The sequence below is a fragment of the Dendropsophus ebraccatus genome, chromosome 10 (assembly GCF_027789765.1).
Source record: "Dendropsophus ebraccatus isolate aDenEbr1 chromosome 10, aDenEbr1.pat, whole genome shotgun sequence".
Lineage (NCBI taxonomy): Eukaryota > Metazoa > Chordata > Amphibia > Anura > Hylidae > Dendropsophus > Dendropsophus ebraccatus.
The window spans coordinates 23,439,526-23,454,446 of NC_091463.1; the positions used below are offsets into that span (position 1 = coordinate 23,439,526).

The 14,921-nt window shown below is 47.0% G+C and overlaps 1 long non-coding RNA gene across 5 annotated transcripts in view; it reads left to right on the top strand.

Moving 5' to 3' along the window:
• LOC138802637 (uncharacterized) overlaps positions 1 to 14,921 on the top strand; it is a 35,633-nt gene that overhangs the window by 1,300 nt on the left and 19,412 nt on the right. For 4 of the 5 annotated variants that reach the window (XR_011364791.1, XR_011364794.1, XR_011364793.1 and 1 more), the window contains exons 2-3: positions 7,998 to 8,136; positions 10,649 to 10,789. This is a non-coding gene — a long non-coding RNA (uncharacterized lncRNA). Of the gene's footprint in view, positions 1 to 5,590; positions 5,663 to 7,997; positions 8,137 to 10,648; positions 10,790 to 14,921 lie in introns of those variants that run through there. The other variant, XR_011364792.1, reaches the window with a different exon arrangement.

The following is a 14,921-nucleotide window of genomic DNA, read 5'->3' on the forward strand; positions in this document are numbered from 1 at the left end:
TAGTAATAATGCCCCTGTGCTCTGTCCCCATAGTAATAATCCCCCTGTACTCCACTCCATAGTAATAATCCCCCCTGTGCCCCCTCATAGTAATAATCCCCTTGTGATCCACTCCCATAGTAATAATCTCCCCTGTGCTGCACTCCCATAGTAATAATCCCCCTGTGCTGCACTCCCATAGTAATAATCCCACCTGTGCAGTCCCCATAGTAATAATTTCCCCTGTGCTGCACTCCCATAGTAATAATCTTCCCTGTGCTGCACTCCCATAATAATAATCCCCCTGTGCTGCACTCCCATAGTAATAATCCCACCTGTGCAGTCCCCATAGTAATAATCTCCCCTGTGCTGCACTCCCATAGTAATAATCCCACCTGTGCTGCACTCCCATAGTAATAATACCACCAGTGCTCCCCCTATAGTAATAATCCCCCTGTGTAGTCCCCACAGTAATAATCCCACTTGTGCTCCCTCCATAGTAATATTCCCACCTGTGCTCCCCCCATAGTAATAATCCCTCCTGTGCTCCCCCCATAGTAATAATCCCATCAGTGCTCCCCCCATAGTAATAATCCCCCCTGTGCTCCCCCCATAGTAATAACCCCACCTATGCTCCCCCATAGTAATATTCCCCCTGTGCTCCCCCCATAGTAATATTCCTCTGTGCTCTGTCCCCATAGTAATAATCCCCCTGTGCTCCACCCCATAGTAATAATCCCCCCTGTGCTCCCCCCATAGTAATAATCCTCCCTGTGCTCCCCCCATAGTAATTATCCCCCTGTGCTCTGTCCCCATAGTAATAATCACCCTGTGCTCGTTCCCATAGTAATAATGCCCCCTGTGCTCTGTACCCATAGTAATCATCCCCCCTGTGCTCTCCCCCATAGTAATAATCCCCCTGTGCTCTGTCCCCTTAGTAATAATCCCCCTGTACTCCTCTCCATAGTAATAATTCCCCCTGTGCCCACCCATAGTAATCCCCCTGTGCTCTGTCTCCATAGTAATAATCCCCCTGTGCTCTGCCTTCATAGTAATAATCTCCCTGTGCTCTGTCCCCTTAGTAATAATCCCCCTGTACTCCACTCCATAGTAATAATCCCCCCTGTGCCCACCCATAGTAATCCCCCTGTGCTCTGTCTCCATAGTAATAACCCCCCTGTGCTCTGCCCCCATAGTAATAATCCCCCTGTACTCCACTCCATATAAAAAATCCCCCCTGTGCTCCCACCATAGTAATAGTCCCCTTGTGATCCACTTCCATAGTAATAATCTCCCCTTTGCTGCACTCCCATAGTAATAATCCCCCTGTGCTGCACTCCCATAGTAATAATCCCACCTGTGCAGTCCCCATAGTAATAATCTCCCCTGTGCTGCACTCCCATAGTAATAATCCCACTTGTGCTGCACTCCCATAGTAATAATCCCACCAATGCTCCCCCATAGTAATAATCCCCCGTGTAATCCCCACAGTAATAATCCCACCTGTGCTCCCCCCATAGTAATAATCCCACCTGTGCCCCCCATAGTAATAATCCCCCTGTGTAGTCCCCACAGTAATAATCCCACCTGTGCTCCCCCCATAGTAATAATCCCACCTGTGCTCCCCCATAGTAATAATCCCACCTGTGCTCCCCCATAGTAATAATCCCCCCTTTACCCCCCATAGTTATAATTCCCCCTGTGCAGTCACAATAGTAATAATCCCACCTGTGCTCCCCCCCATAGTACTAATCCCCCTATGCAGTCCAGATAGTAATAGCCCCATAAAGGATAGCCCTCCCCCGTGTAGCCCCCCCCATAGTATACACCCCATGTGTAGCCCCCCCATAGTAATGCCTTCCCACCAAAGTATAGCCTAGCCCCCCATAGTATAGCCCTCCCCCTGTGTAGCCTTCCCCCCTCTAGCCTTCCATAGTATGGGCCCCTTTGTAGCCCCCACACTGCAGCAATTATGAGAAAAAAAAAATACACTCACCTCTCCCGGATCCTGAATCCTGCAGAAGCGTCTCCCTCTGTCTGGCAGCTGATCTTGCAAGTACAGTGAGCTTCTGGCACAGGCAGCCTGCCACACACCGGCCCAGAAGCTCACCGCTGTAGCCCTGCGGCGCCCTGACTTCTCACCTCGACGGCGGTCATGTGACGTCATCACGTCACATGTCCACTGCCAAGCAGGAGAGAGGGGAAGTCCGGGCGCCGCGGGGCTACAGCGGCCACTTTATAGTAAAATAGATCAGTATACAGTATTAGTAGGTGTACTCACTGTATATTCTGACAGCAGTTCCCTGTGTACTCACTGTATATACTGACATTAGCTCTATGAGGTACACAGGGAACTGCTATCAGCCTCCCCTCCTCCAGGCTGTGCTGCCCTGCTTTGTGGTGAGTCTGTCCATAAGATGGCCGACATGGAGGAGCATGTGACAATGACCCTCTTTCTCTGCCTTCCATAGACATAAACAGGCTCAGTGGTGGACACTGGGGGCGGAGCACGATCACATGCTACTCCATGTTGGCCATCTTATGGACAGACTCATCACAGAGCAGGACAGCACAGCCTAGAGGAGGGGAGGCTGATATTAGGTCTATGAGGTACACAGGGAGCTGCTGTCAGTATATACAGTGAGTACACAGGGAGCTGCTGTCAGTATATACAGTGAGTACAGGGAATTGCTGTCAGTATATACAGTGAGTACACAGGGAGCTGCTGTCAGTATATACAGTGAGTACAGTTACTAATACTGTACACTGAACTATTTTACTATAAAGCAGCCAACCCCTGTAAGTGCCTAGAGTGGCAGCATGCACGCCTGGCCACTACTGTATTCACTGTCTATGGCAGCGTTTCCCAACCGGGGTGCCGCGGCACACTGGTGTGCCAGGAGAACCCGCCAGGGGTGCCGCGGGATCCCCGTGGGAAATGTGCGCTGTCTCTTTAAGAATCTCAAGAAACTGCGGCCGCGCAGCTTCTCGGGATGCACGGATCACTTTCATGTTCCGGGCGGAACATTAAAGTAAGCAGAATATAGGAGCAGGAAGTGTCAGCATCCTGCTCCTATATTCACTCCCATAGGCCACCGGCACTTCATGCCAGCAGCCTATGGGAGGCCGGGACGTGACCTCTCCGGCAGGCGTGATGATGTGACGTCATCACGCCTGCCGGAGGTCCCGTCCCAGCGGCTCGCAAGATGGAGCCCGAAGAGGAGGAGGAGAGCTGCTGCCTGCAGCTACACAGCGCGGATTAGGTGAGTAGGATGTTTGTTTGTTTTTTAGGGGCAGAGCAGGGGGCATTATTAGTTCATGGGGGGCACCTCTGGGGGCATTATTAGTATATGGGGGCACCTCTGGGGGCATTATTAGTTCATGGGGGGCACCTCTGGGGGCATTATTAGTATATGGGGGCACCTCTGGGGGCATTATTAGTATATGGGGGCACCTCTGGGGGCATTATTAGTATATGGGGGCACCTCTGGGGGCATTATTAGTTCATGGGGGGCACCTCTGGGGGCATTATTAGTATATGGGGGCACCTCTGGGGGCATTATTAGTATATGGGGGCACCTCTGGGGGCATTATTAGTTCATAGGGGCACCTCTGGGGGCATTATTAGTATATGGGGGCACCTCTGGGGGCATTATTAGTATATGGGGGCACCTCTCGGGGCATTATTAGTTCATGGGGGGCACCTCTGGGGGCATTATTAGTATATGGGGGCACCTCTGGGGGCATTATTAGTTTATGGGGGGCACCTCTGGGGGCATTATTAGTTTATGGGGGGCACCTTTGGGGGCATTATTAGTATATGGGGGCACCTCTGGGGGCATTATTAGTTCATAGGGGCACCTCTGGAGGCATTATTAGTTCATGGGGGCACCTCTGGGAGCATTATTAGTTCATGTGGGCACCTCTGGGGGCATTATTAGTATATGGGGGCACCTCTGGGGACATTATTAGTATATGGGGGCACATCTGGGGGCATTATTAGTTCATAGGGGCACCTCTGGAGGCATTATTAGTTCATGGGGGCACCTCTGGGAGCATTATTAGTTCATGTGGGCACCTCTGGGGGCATTATTAGTATATGGGGGCACCTCTGGGGACATTATTAGTATATGGGGGCACAGCATGGGGCATTATTAGTTCATGGGGGCACCTCTGGAGGCATTATTAGTTCATGGGGGCACCTCTGGGAGCATTATTAGTTCATGTGGGCACCTCTGGGGGCATTATTAGTATATGGGGGCACCTCTGGGGGCATTATTAGTTCATGGGGGGCACCTCTGGGGGCATTATTAGTATATGGGGGCACCTCTGGGGGCATTATTAGTATATGGGGGCACCTCTGGGGGCATTATTAGTATATGGGGGCACCTCTGGGGGCATTATTAGCTCATGGGGGAACCATGAGCTCATGGGGGCACCTCTGGGGGCATTATAAGTATATGGGGGCACCTCTGGGGGCATTATTAGTTCATGGGGGCACCTCTGGGGGCATTATTAGTTCATGGGGGCACCTCTGGGGGCATTATTAGTTCATGGGGGCACCTCTGGGGGCATTATTAGTTCATCACAGCAGGGGATCCTACATACAGGGGGCACAGCAGGGGATCCTACATACAGGGGGCATCCCACATTCCTTCTCGCTTTACTGCACATAACACCAAACAGCGCAGTTACTTTGGGAGCCGACAGGAGGGAGAAAGGAAAGGAAGTTGCTAGAAATGTGCGGAGCCTAAATTGTCTTGCGGGTTCTGAAGAGATGAAAAGTAGCTGGAACAAATCATCATGGCGGATGGAGAGAAAAAGGGAAAGTGACTCCTCAGATCAAAGAAGACGTCACCTGTGAGTCACTGTATACGGTTTTCTTATTTTGTAGAACATTATTTAGTAGAGGCGCCCCGAGGTGGAAAAGGTTGGGAAGCACTGGTCTATGGGATCTAAACAATACTGAGTTCAAGGGCTCAGAATTGGGATCTGTAGAATTAACATAGCCTAGGTATGTTCTTTCCTGTCAGTGTGCCACTTGACCAAGACAGAATTCTTGTGTTGGGGTGCCTTTACACAGAGAGATTTATCTGACGGATCATTGAAGCCAAAGCCAGGAACTGACTATAAACAGGGAACAGGTCATAAAGGAAAAACTGAGATTACTCCTCTCTTTAAATCAATTCCTGGCTTTGGCTTCAAAAATCTGTCAGATAAATCTGTGTGTGTAAGGGCACCCTAAGTCAATGGGATCATCTCACAGGTGCAGGGAGAGAAGCACTGAGACACAAACTTCTCTCCCCACTTGTTCTAGAAAATAACATGCATAGATATAGTCAGAAGAAATTGCAGCAACACAAGTGACTATATGTGATTTATCCATCTGTCTCCCTGCAGGATATCAGTCCTGTCACAGATGTGGCTGCTGCAGTTTCTCACACTATAGCTCACAGGTGTTAAACATGGCATGGTGTTTTTATTGACGTTTTTACGAGATTTTAAGATAGTGTGAAGCCAGTCTTATGACCATACTAAAGTAAATCATTGATGAAATTTATGGTTTTAAATCAGCTTACAAGTTGGTTTAGGAGAGAATAGAAAAGCTCATAGAGAATAACTTCTCTGCTTGACTTCACTGATAACAGAAGCTGTAGGACACAAAGTTAAAGGGGAACTCTGGGTAAGAAAAACTTGTTTTCTAGTACAGTACATTAAAAGTTATATAGATGTGTCTATACAATGTATTACTGTATCTGTACGGTTCTGCCACACTGGTAGCTGATAGAAATCCAGGAAGTGAAAAAAATGGCCCCTGTGCCAATTCACATTGCCTCCTGCTCCTTCTGCTCTCCCCCCTAGGAGATAAATCTTCCATGCCTCTGTCTCACACTGTATGTGTTTGCTGAGCGCAGGCTGATGATCCAGAGAGGGGGCAGGGCATGATCTTACAGGAGGAGGGGCTGGATCCCCCAATCCCCTGAGTGATTCACCATCTCTGAATGGCCAGAAGCAGGTGCAGCACTGATTTTACTGATTGTGATGGGTGGGGGACTGTGATGAATAGCTGAGGGAAAGCATTCCATTCTGGCAACTGATCAACCAGGAAGGACAGAAACACAAAACAGAACAAAAAAACCCTAAACAAATGGATTTTTGGTAGTTTCAAAACTGGGATAGAAAGGTAAGTAATGCATTATGCCTCTGCAGAAGTTTCATTTTTTTAACCTCTACCTGGAGTTCCCCTTAAATAGAGAGCCATAGGCTGTATCCATGTTTTCCAGGCAGCCTTAGGACCTTATCCAACTTTAGCAGCCACCGCTAATCAAATGCCTCCTGCTCAAAGTTCCCTTAACTCTAAAAGTGAATATTTATAACCAGTGATTAAAAAACTATAAGGTAGTCACCAGCTTTTAAGTTGCTTTAAAGGGGTAGAGGTTAAAAAAAGAAACTTCTGCGGAAGCATAACCCATTACTTACCTGTCTATCCCAGTTTTGAAACTACCAAAAATCCATTTGTTTGGGGGGGTTTTGCTCTGTATTGTGTTTCTGTCCTTCCTTGTTTAGCATTTCCCAGAATGCAATGCTTTCCCTCAGCTGATCATCACAGTCCCCCACCCACACAATCAGTAAAATTAGTGCTGCACCTGCTTCTGGCCCGACAGAGATGGTGAATCAGTCTGGGGATTGGGGGATCCAGCCAAGCCCCCTGTGAGATCACACCCTGCCCCCTGTCTGCATCATCAGCAAACATAGAAAACAAGTTTTTCTTATCCGGAGTTCCCCTTTAAGGGTATGTGCACACTACGGAATCCTGACGAAAAACCTGTAGCCGGTTCCGCAGCTCGCACTCGCTCCCGGACTCTGGTGGCTGCGCGCATTTCCGCCTGTGTCATTGACTCCATTCTATGTTGTTCATTCTTTGGACATCGGAATCCACCCGTGCATTAAATGGTGTCCATGGCACGAGCGGAAATGCGCACGGCCGCCAGAGTCCACAAGCGGGTGCGAGCTGCAAATTCCGCAACAGGATTCTGTAGTGTGCATGTGAGGAAAGAAGGGCTGATAAGAAGCCAAACAGAATATTTCTTCTCTGCTGAACTTTACTAATAGCAAATTTACTTTAAAGGGAATCTGTCAGCTCTTGGGCCCTACCTGAGGTGGTCACAGTGTGCTGTAGCTGGCAGTCCCCAGTGAGCATGGTGCCTTTTGGTAATTTCCGTGCAGTGGATTATGCACAATCTCTACTACTGTAATGAAGAGTCAAAGAGGAGTTGTGTGTACCGCACTCCTTCCTCCTCCCTCTTCTTCATAAATAATCAATACTGCCTGGCCTCCTGCTCACTCAGCTGTCAGTCAGTATGTGCCAACAGAGGACTGCTCTGCAATCAGAGACACTAGCTGACAGCTAGGCGAGCAGGAGGCTGGTCAGCATTGATTATTCATGAAGAAGAGGGAGGAGGAAGGAGTGACGAGGTGTGCCAGCGTGCGGCACATGCGCTGAGCCACAACTCCTGTTTAAATCCTTATTACAGTTGGAAAACAGAGATTGTGCATAATCTGCTGTAGGGACAAATTACCAACAGGCACCATGCTCACTAGGGGACTGCCAACTACAGCAGACAGCACACTGTCAGTGCCTCAGGTAGGGCCCAGGTGCTGACAGATTCCCTTTACTAAAGACCATAAAAAGAGATGAGTGAATCGCTGATCTCAATGAAGTGAAACGCTTTGTTTGATCAGCGCTCCACTCTTTATGCCGGATGCCTTTCAGCGCTGCTCCACTCCCTGTCGCTCCACCCCGAATGCCGACGAAAAGCTCTATCCAATCCAGGAAAACTTCTCCCAATTTCCCAGGATTGGATTCAGCTTTTCCCTAGCACCCGGGGTGAAGCAGAGCAGCGCTAGAAGGCGTTGAGATCAGCCATTGGCTGAATTATATATTCGTATAATAAGTACTAAACAAAAACACAAAACAAATCTTTTCATTGCGTAAATTTTTATGTTATCTAAAACAGGTAAATTGGATTAAACGTCATCATCAAAACGACAAGAGTTGAGAAGATGAGGCAGATACGGCCGGGGTGCACACGCCTCGTACAGCAGAGGAAGATCTAATGGGATACAGAGCCCTGGCTCCTGGCTGAATCCAGAGAGGTCTGTGCTGAAGTTCACACAATGTCATGTTTGCCGTTTGTGTTGTACATTGTTTGGTGGGGTTTATGGTGTCAGCACCATGTGATGCCTTAGGATGTGACAAGTGGCAGCATTACATGAGATTTGCAGAGGGTTGTATAGGTTTATAGCAAAACAGAGAGCAGAGAGAAGTGTGGGCCATGTACAGATGATACCCTGACGGCAGATACTCCCGACTCTCCTGAAATTACTTCCTCCTGCGGCGTTGATGCCTTCAGAGTCGCCTGTCCTACCTCCTGCGATGCCCCCCAGGCACTTTACAGTGCTTGTTATGGTGTGCGGGTTCCTGGCATTGTCTCTGGATGTGGCAGCCCTTGTTAGCCCCGCCTGGGTGACCTCTAAGAATTTCTCTCTATCTCTGTGGGAAATATGCAGCCAACACATGCAATCATGGCACTGTGGCAGTGGTAAGTACCAGGACAGTCATGTATAGTGAATATTAGTAGGCATGTTTAGCAAAGACGTCTGACGTTACATACAGAAACAGCGCCACCCCTGTTCTCAGGTTGTATGTAGTATTAAAATTCAGCTTTATTCACTTCAATGGAAATGGGCAGTGACTATTCTGCATTACAAGAGGTGTGAATTTGAGGCTCTGACAGGTTCTAAATATGACCAACGCTTGTCTATACCCAAGATTGCTTTGACTGTATTTGCACGTACACTATTTTTTACATGGTCTGAAAAGGGCAGCACACCACACTTTTAAAGTTTGTGTGGGAAATTATTTGACCGTAGTCACCAGCTGACTATGTTGGAAAAGTGATGTAAATGGAGTCCTTGAATGTATATAACAGCTTTGTTTATGGAGTTCATGCTGAAAGAGACACTCTGACACTGGCCATGGTCATCAGAGATTCACCCCCCCCCCCCTGCAAATGCCGAATAGTTACCTCCCATTTGACCATCAAGGGCTAAATTGCATATCATCTTTTCAATCAGTGGAACAGAGACTCACTGCCCTTACAGTAAAGAATCCCGTCTGTGCTGATGGTGTAACCTTCTTTCCTCTAGACGTAGAGGATGCCCCCTTGTAATGGTTATAGGCCTAGATGTAAAAAGACCACCACACAGATCTCTGTATTGGGCCTAATATTTGGCCGTGCAGCCTGTGAACATACCCTTAAAGGGGTACTCCAGGAAAAAAAAAATCAACACAGTAGTAGTTCTTTTAGAAGGCAAGATTAATCATGTGGCTGGGCTGCACTAGCGATTGCTCAATCCTTTGTGCGATCATTTACATGTAGTGCTATCGGCTGCACATCTCCTGTTTCCACAGGGAGATGTGTGGCCGATAGCAATAAATTTTGAAGCCCTGGCTGATCACTTGACACTTTTACACAGGCCGATTATGGGCTGCAGGAGCTTTTCTATCAATGTTCTTTGCCAATAATCACCCCGTGTAAAGGATTTTCTTCCACTGATTGTACATATGATTGTACATACACTGATTGTATTGGACATCAACTGATTGTACATACATTATTGATTGTATATACACTTATTGTACATACACTGATTGTACATATATGATTGTACATACATTATTGATTGTATATACACTGATTGTACATACACTGATTGTACATATATGATTGTACATACACTGATTGTACATACATGATTGATTGTATATACACTTATTGTACATACACGGATTGTACATACACGATTGTACATACACTGATTGTACATATATGATTGTAATTTGTACATACACGATTGTACATACACTGATTGTACATATATGATTGTAATTTGTACATACACGATTGTACATACACTGATTGTACATATATGATTGTACATACACAATTGTACATACACTGATTATACGTATATGATTGTACATACACGGATTGTACATACGTGATTGTACAAACACTGATTGTACATATATGATTGTACATACACAATTGTACATACACTGATTGTACATACATGGATTGTACATACATGATTGTAGACACACTGATTGTAGATACACGATTGTAGATATGCTGATTGTACTTTTTTTTTTTTTTGCAACTGATCTGCATTAAAGCTGCTTGGGCCCTTTAAGACAGTCTGAGATATTGCTGTGTATGGCAGCAAACAAGCGCACTACAGAGGCCTAGTGTGCCAGATTTACTCAGGTCTGTCTGCTACGGATCAGGGCAGCCTTAACAGCATTATGGGTCCCTGCTGCCATGTTGTCCCTTCCCTGTGTGGAGAAGCAGCTGACATACAGTATCCTCTCCTTCAGCCCACCTCCAGCTGTGTTCCCCTCTGCAGCCGGGCTCAGTGAGGTGTAGGTGTATGTGAGACACTATGTAACCCGTTCCCTGCTGCCAGTAACACTGGTAACAGAGAATCCATAGCAGACCTCCTGTTCTTTCACATTTACACAGCTCTTGTATTCTCACTTTCACACCTTTTTTTTTTATTTGCTCCTTTATAGAACGTGACTTAATGTTGTCCTCTTTGCTTACAGACTGGCAGATGGCTTCCCTGGTGCTGCTCTTTAGTGCTACATGTATTTGCGGAGTTTGGTTTATATTCAGCGTGCTATGGTTTTGCCAAGTGAAGCAACCTTTGAGTTTTCGCACTATGTCGCTCCTACTTCTCGTATCAGGTAATACTGTGTGCGAACATTGTGTACAGAGAAAACTGGGGGAGGAAGTATCACTTCAGAATCTGCATCTAGTTAGTCCAACTTACACAGATAGCTAAAAAACTCTGATGGGAGAGGCAGCAATTTCCTCAAAGTTTCTTCACAACTTCAAATATGGCGGTCAGAATAAATCCCCGGAATAACGTCCTATCACCAGAAAGCTTCCAGGTCTCTTTCTCGAACATATTCAGTGAATCAACCACCTCAGCTTCATGTGGCAGAAAGTTCGGTAATTTCACTGCTCTTCGGCCCTCGAGCTACAATTCCCAACATGTCTGGACAGCCAAAGCTTTAGCTGGCCAGGCATGATATATGATTAAAAGTTCCAATCCCATTAATTTGGCTTGGCCAGAGAAGAGTAAACCTTCACTGTATATACTGACAGCAGCTCCCTGAGTACTCACTGTATATACTGACAGCAGCTCCCTGTGTACTCACTGTATATACTGACGGCAGCTCCCTGTGTGCTCACTGTATACACTGACAGCAGCTCTCTGTACTCACTGTATATACTGACAGCAGCTCTCTGTGTACTCACTGTATATACTGACAGCAGCTCCCTGTGTACTCACTTTATATACTGACAGCAGCTCCCTGTGTACCTCATAGGGCTAGAATCAGACTCTCCTCCTCCAAGCTGTACTGCCCTGCTCTGTGGTCAGGCTGTCCATAAGATGGCCGACATGGAGGAGCATGTGACCATGTCCCGCCCCCTAATGTCCACCACTGAGCCTGTATATGCCTATAGAGGACACTGGGGGCGAGGCATGGTCACATGTTCCTCTGTGTCAGCCATCTTATGGATAGACTCACCACAGAGCAGGGCAGCACAGCCTGGAGGAGGAGAGTATGATATTAGCTCGATGAGGTATACAGGGAGCTGCTGTCAGTATACATAGTGAGTACACAGGTAGCTGCTGTCAGTATATATAGTGAGTACAGGGAGCTGCTGTCAGTATATACAGTGAGTACACAGGGAGCTGCTGACAGTATATACAGTAAGTACACAGGGAGCTGCTGTCAGTATTTACAGTGAGTACAGGGAGCTGCTGTCAGTATATACAGTGAGTACACAGGGAGCTGCTGTCAGTATATACAGTGAGTACACAGGGAGCTGCTGTCAGTATATACAGTGAGTACAGAGGGAGCTGCTGTCAGTATATACAGTGAGTACACAGGAAGCTGCTGTCAGTATATACAGTGAGTACGCAGGGAGCTGCTGTCAGTATATACAGTGAGTACACAGGGAGCTGCTGTCAGTATATACAGTGAGTACACAGGGAGCTGCTGTCAGAATATACAGTGAGTACAGGGAGCTGCTGTCAGTATATACAGTGAGTACACAGGGAGCTGCTGTCAGTATATACAGTGAGTACACAGGGAGCTGCTGTCAGTATATACAGTGAGTACACAGGGAGCTGCTGTCAGTATATACAGTGAATACACAGGGAGCTGCTGTCAGTATATACAGTGAGTACACAGGGAGCTGCTGTAAGTATATACAGTGAATGCACAGGGAGCTGCTGTCAGTATATACAGGGAGCTGCTGTCAGTATATACAGTGAGTACACAGGGAGCTGCTGTCAGTATATACAGTGAGTATACAGGGAGCTACTGTCAGTATATACAGTGAGTACAGGCAGCTGCTGTCAGTGTATACAGTGGGTACACAGGGAGCTGCTGTCTGTATATACAGTGAGTACATAGGGAGCTGCCGTCAGTATATACAGTGAGTACACAGGGAGCTGCCGTCAGTATATACAGTGAGTACACAGGGAGCTGCTGTCAGTATATACAGTGAGTACAGGCAGCTGCTGTCAGTATATACAATGAGTACAGGGAACTGCTGTCAGTATATACAGTGAGTACACAGGGAGCTGCTGTCAGTATATACAGTGAGTACACAGGGAGCTGCTGTCAGTATATACAGTGAGTACACAGGGAGCTGCTGTCAGTATATACAGTGATTACACAGGGAGCTGCTGTCAGTATATACATTGAGTACAGGCAGCTGCTGTCAGTATATACAATGAGTACAGGGAATTGCTGTCAGTATATACAGTGAGTACACAGGGAGCTGCTGTCAGTATATACAGTGAGTACACAGGGAGCTGCTGTCAGTATATACAGTGAGTACACAGGGAGCTGCTGTCAGAATATCCAGTGAGTACAGGGAGCTGCTGTCAGTATATACAGTGAGTACACAGGGAGCTGCTGTCAGTATATACAGTGAGTACACAGGGAGCTGCTGTCAGTATATACAGTGAGTACACAGGGAGCTGCTGTCAGTATATACAGTGAATACACAGGGAGCTGCTGTCAGTATATACAGTGAGTACACAGGGAGCTGCTGTAAGTATATACAGTGAATGCACAGGGAGCTGCTGTCAGTATATACAGGGAGCTGCTGTCAGTATATACAGTGAGTACAGGGAACTGCTGTCAGTATATACAGTGAGTACACAGGGAGCTGTTGTCAGTATATACAGTGAGTACACAGGGAGCTGCTGTCAGTATATACAGTGAGTATACAGGGAGCTACTGTCAGTATATACAGTGAGTACAGGCAGCTGCTGTCAGTGTATACAGTGGGTACACAGGGAGCTGCTGTCTGTATATACAGTGAGTACATAGGGAGCTGCCGTCAGTATATACAGTGAGTACACAGGGAGCTGCCGTCAGTATATACAGTGAGTACACAGGGAGCTGCTGTCAGTATATACAGTGAGTACAGGCAGCTGCTGTCAGTATATACAATGAGTACAGGGAACTGCTGTCAGTATATACAGTGAGTACACAGGGAGCTGCTGTCAGTATATACAGTGAGTACACAGGGAGCTGCTGTCAGTATATACAGTGAGTACACAGGGAGCTGCTGTCAGTATATACAGTGATTACACAGGGAGCTGCTGTCAGTATATACATTGAGTACAGGCAGCTGCTGTCAGTATATACAATGAGTACAGGGAATTGCTGTCAGTATATACAGTGAGTACACAGGGAGCTGCTGTCAGTATATACAGTGAGTACACAGGGAGCTGCTGTCAGTATATACAGTGAGTACACAGGGAGCTGTCGTCAGTATATACAGTGAGTACACAGGGAGCTGCCGTCAGTATATACAGTGAGTACACAGGGAGCTGCTGTCAGTATATACAGTGAGTACACAGGGAGCTGCCGTCAGTATATACAGTGAGTACACAAGGAGCTGCTGTCTGTATATACAGAGAGTACACAGGGAGATGCTGTCTGTATATACAGTGAGCACAGGGAGCTGCTGTCAGTATATACAGTGAGTACACAGGGAGCTGCTGTCTGTATATACAGAGAGTACACAGGGAGCTGCTGTCAGTATATACAGTGAGTACAGGCAGCTGCTGTCAGTATATACAGTGAGTACACAGGGAGCTGCTGTCAGTATATACAATGAGTACAGGGAATTGCTGTCAGTATATACAGTGAGTACAGAGGGAGCTGCTGTCATTATATACAGTGAGTACACAGTGAGCTGCTGTCATTATATACAGTGAGTACACAGGGAGCTGCTGTCATTATATACAGTGAGTACACAGGGAGCTGCTGTCATTATATACAGTGAGTACACAGGGAGCTGCTGTCAGTATGTACAGTGAGTACAGTCACTTATATTGTACACTGAACTATTTTACTATAAAGTGGCCAACCCCTTTAAAAATGAAATGCCTGTACTCCGCTAGTCTGTGATGTCTGTCCCCAACTCCCTCCTTCCTCCGTGAAGGCAGGCAGGCAGACGAGTAGGTAGTTGAAGGGGTATAAGTAGTGGGCGGTGGAGTGGAGGGACAGTGGTTTTTGCAGTGACAGAGGGCAAGGGGCAATGGCTGTGATTCCTCTGTCCCCCAGAAAGCAAATGAAGTAAAAGTTATGTGCAAAGAGAAGAAGCCAAAAGTGGCAGGGAGGCATTGCAATCATTCAAGTCCTCAATGAATACTGTGTCCTCGGGCCTTTCAGTCCTACATCCTGGCGTCCTATTGGGTGTCATTGAGGATGGTTGAATGATTCATGCTCCGCCTTCCTTCCACACTATATGAATGGGCTAGCTTGGTATTTATACCCC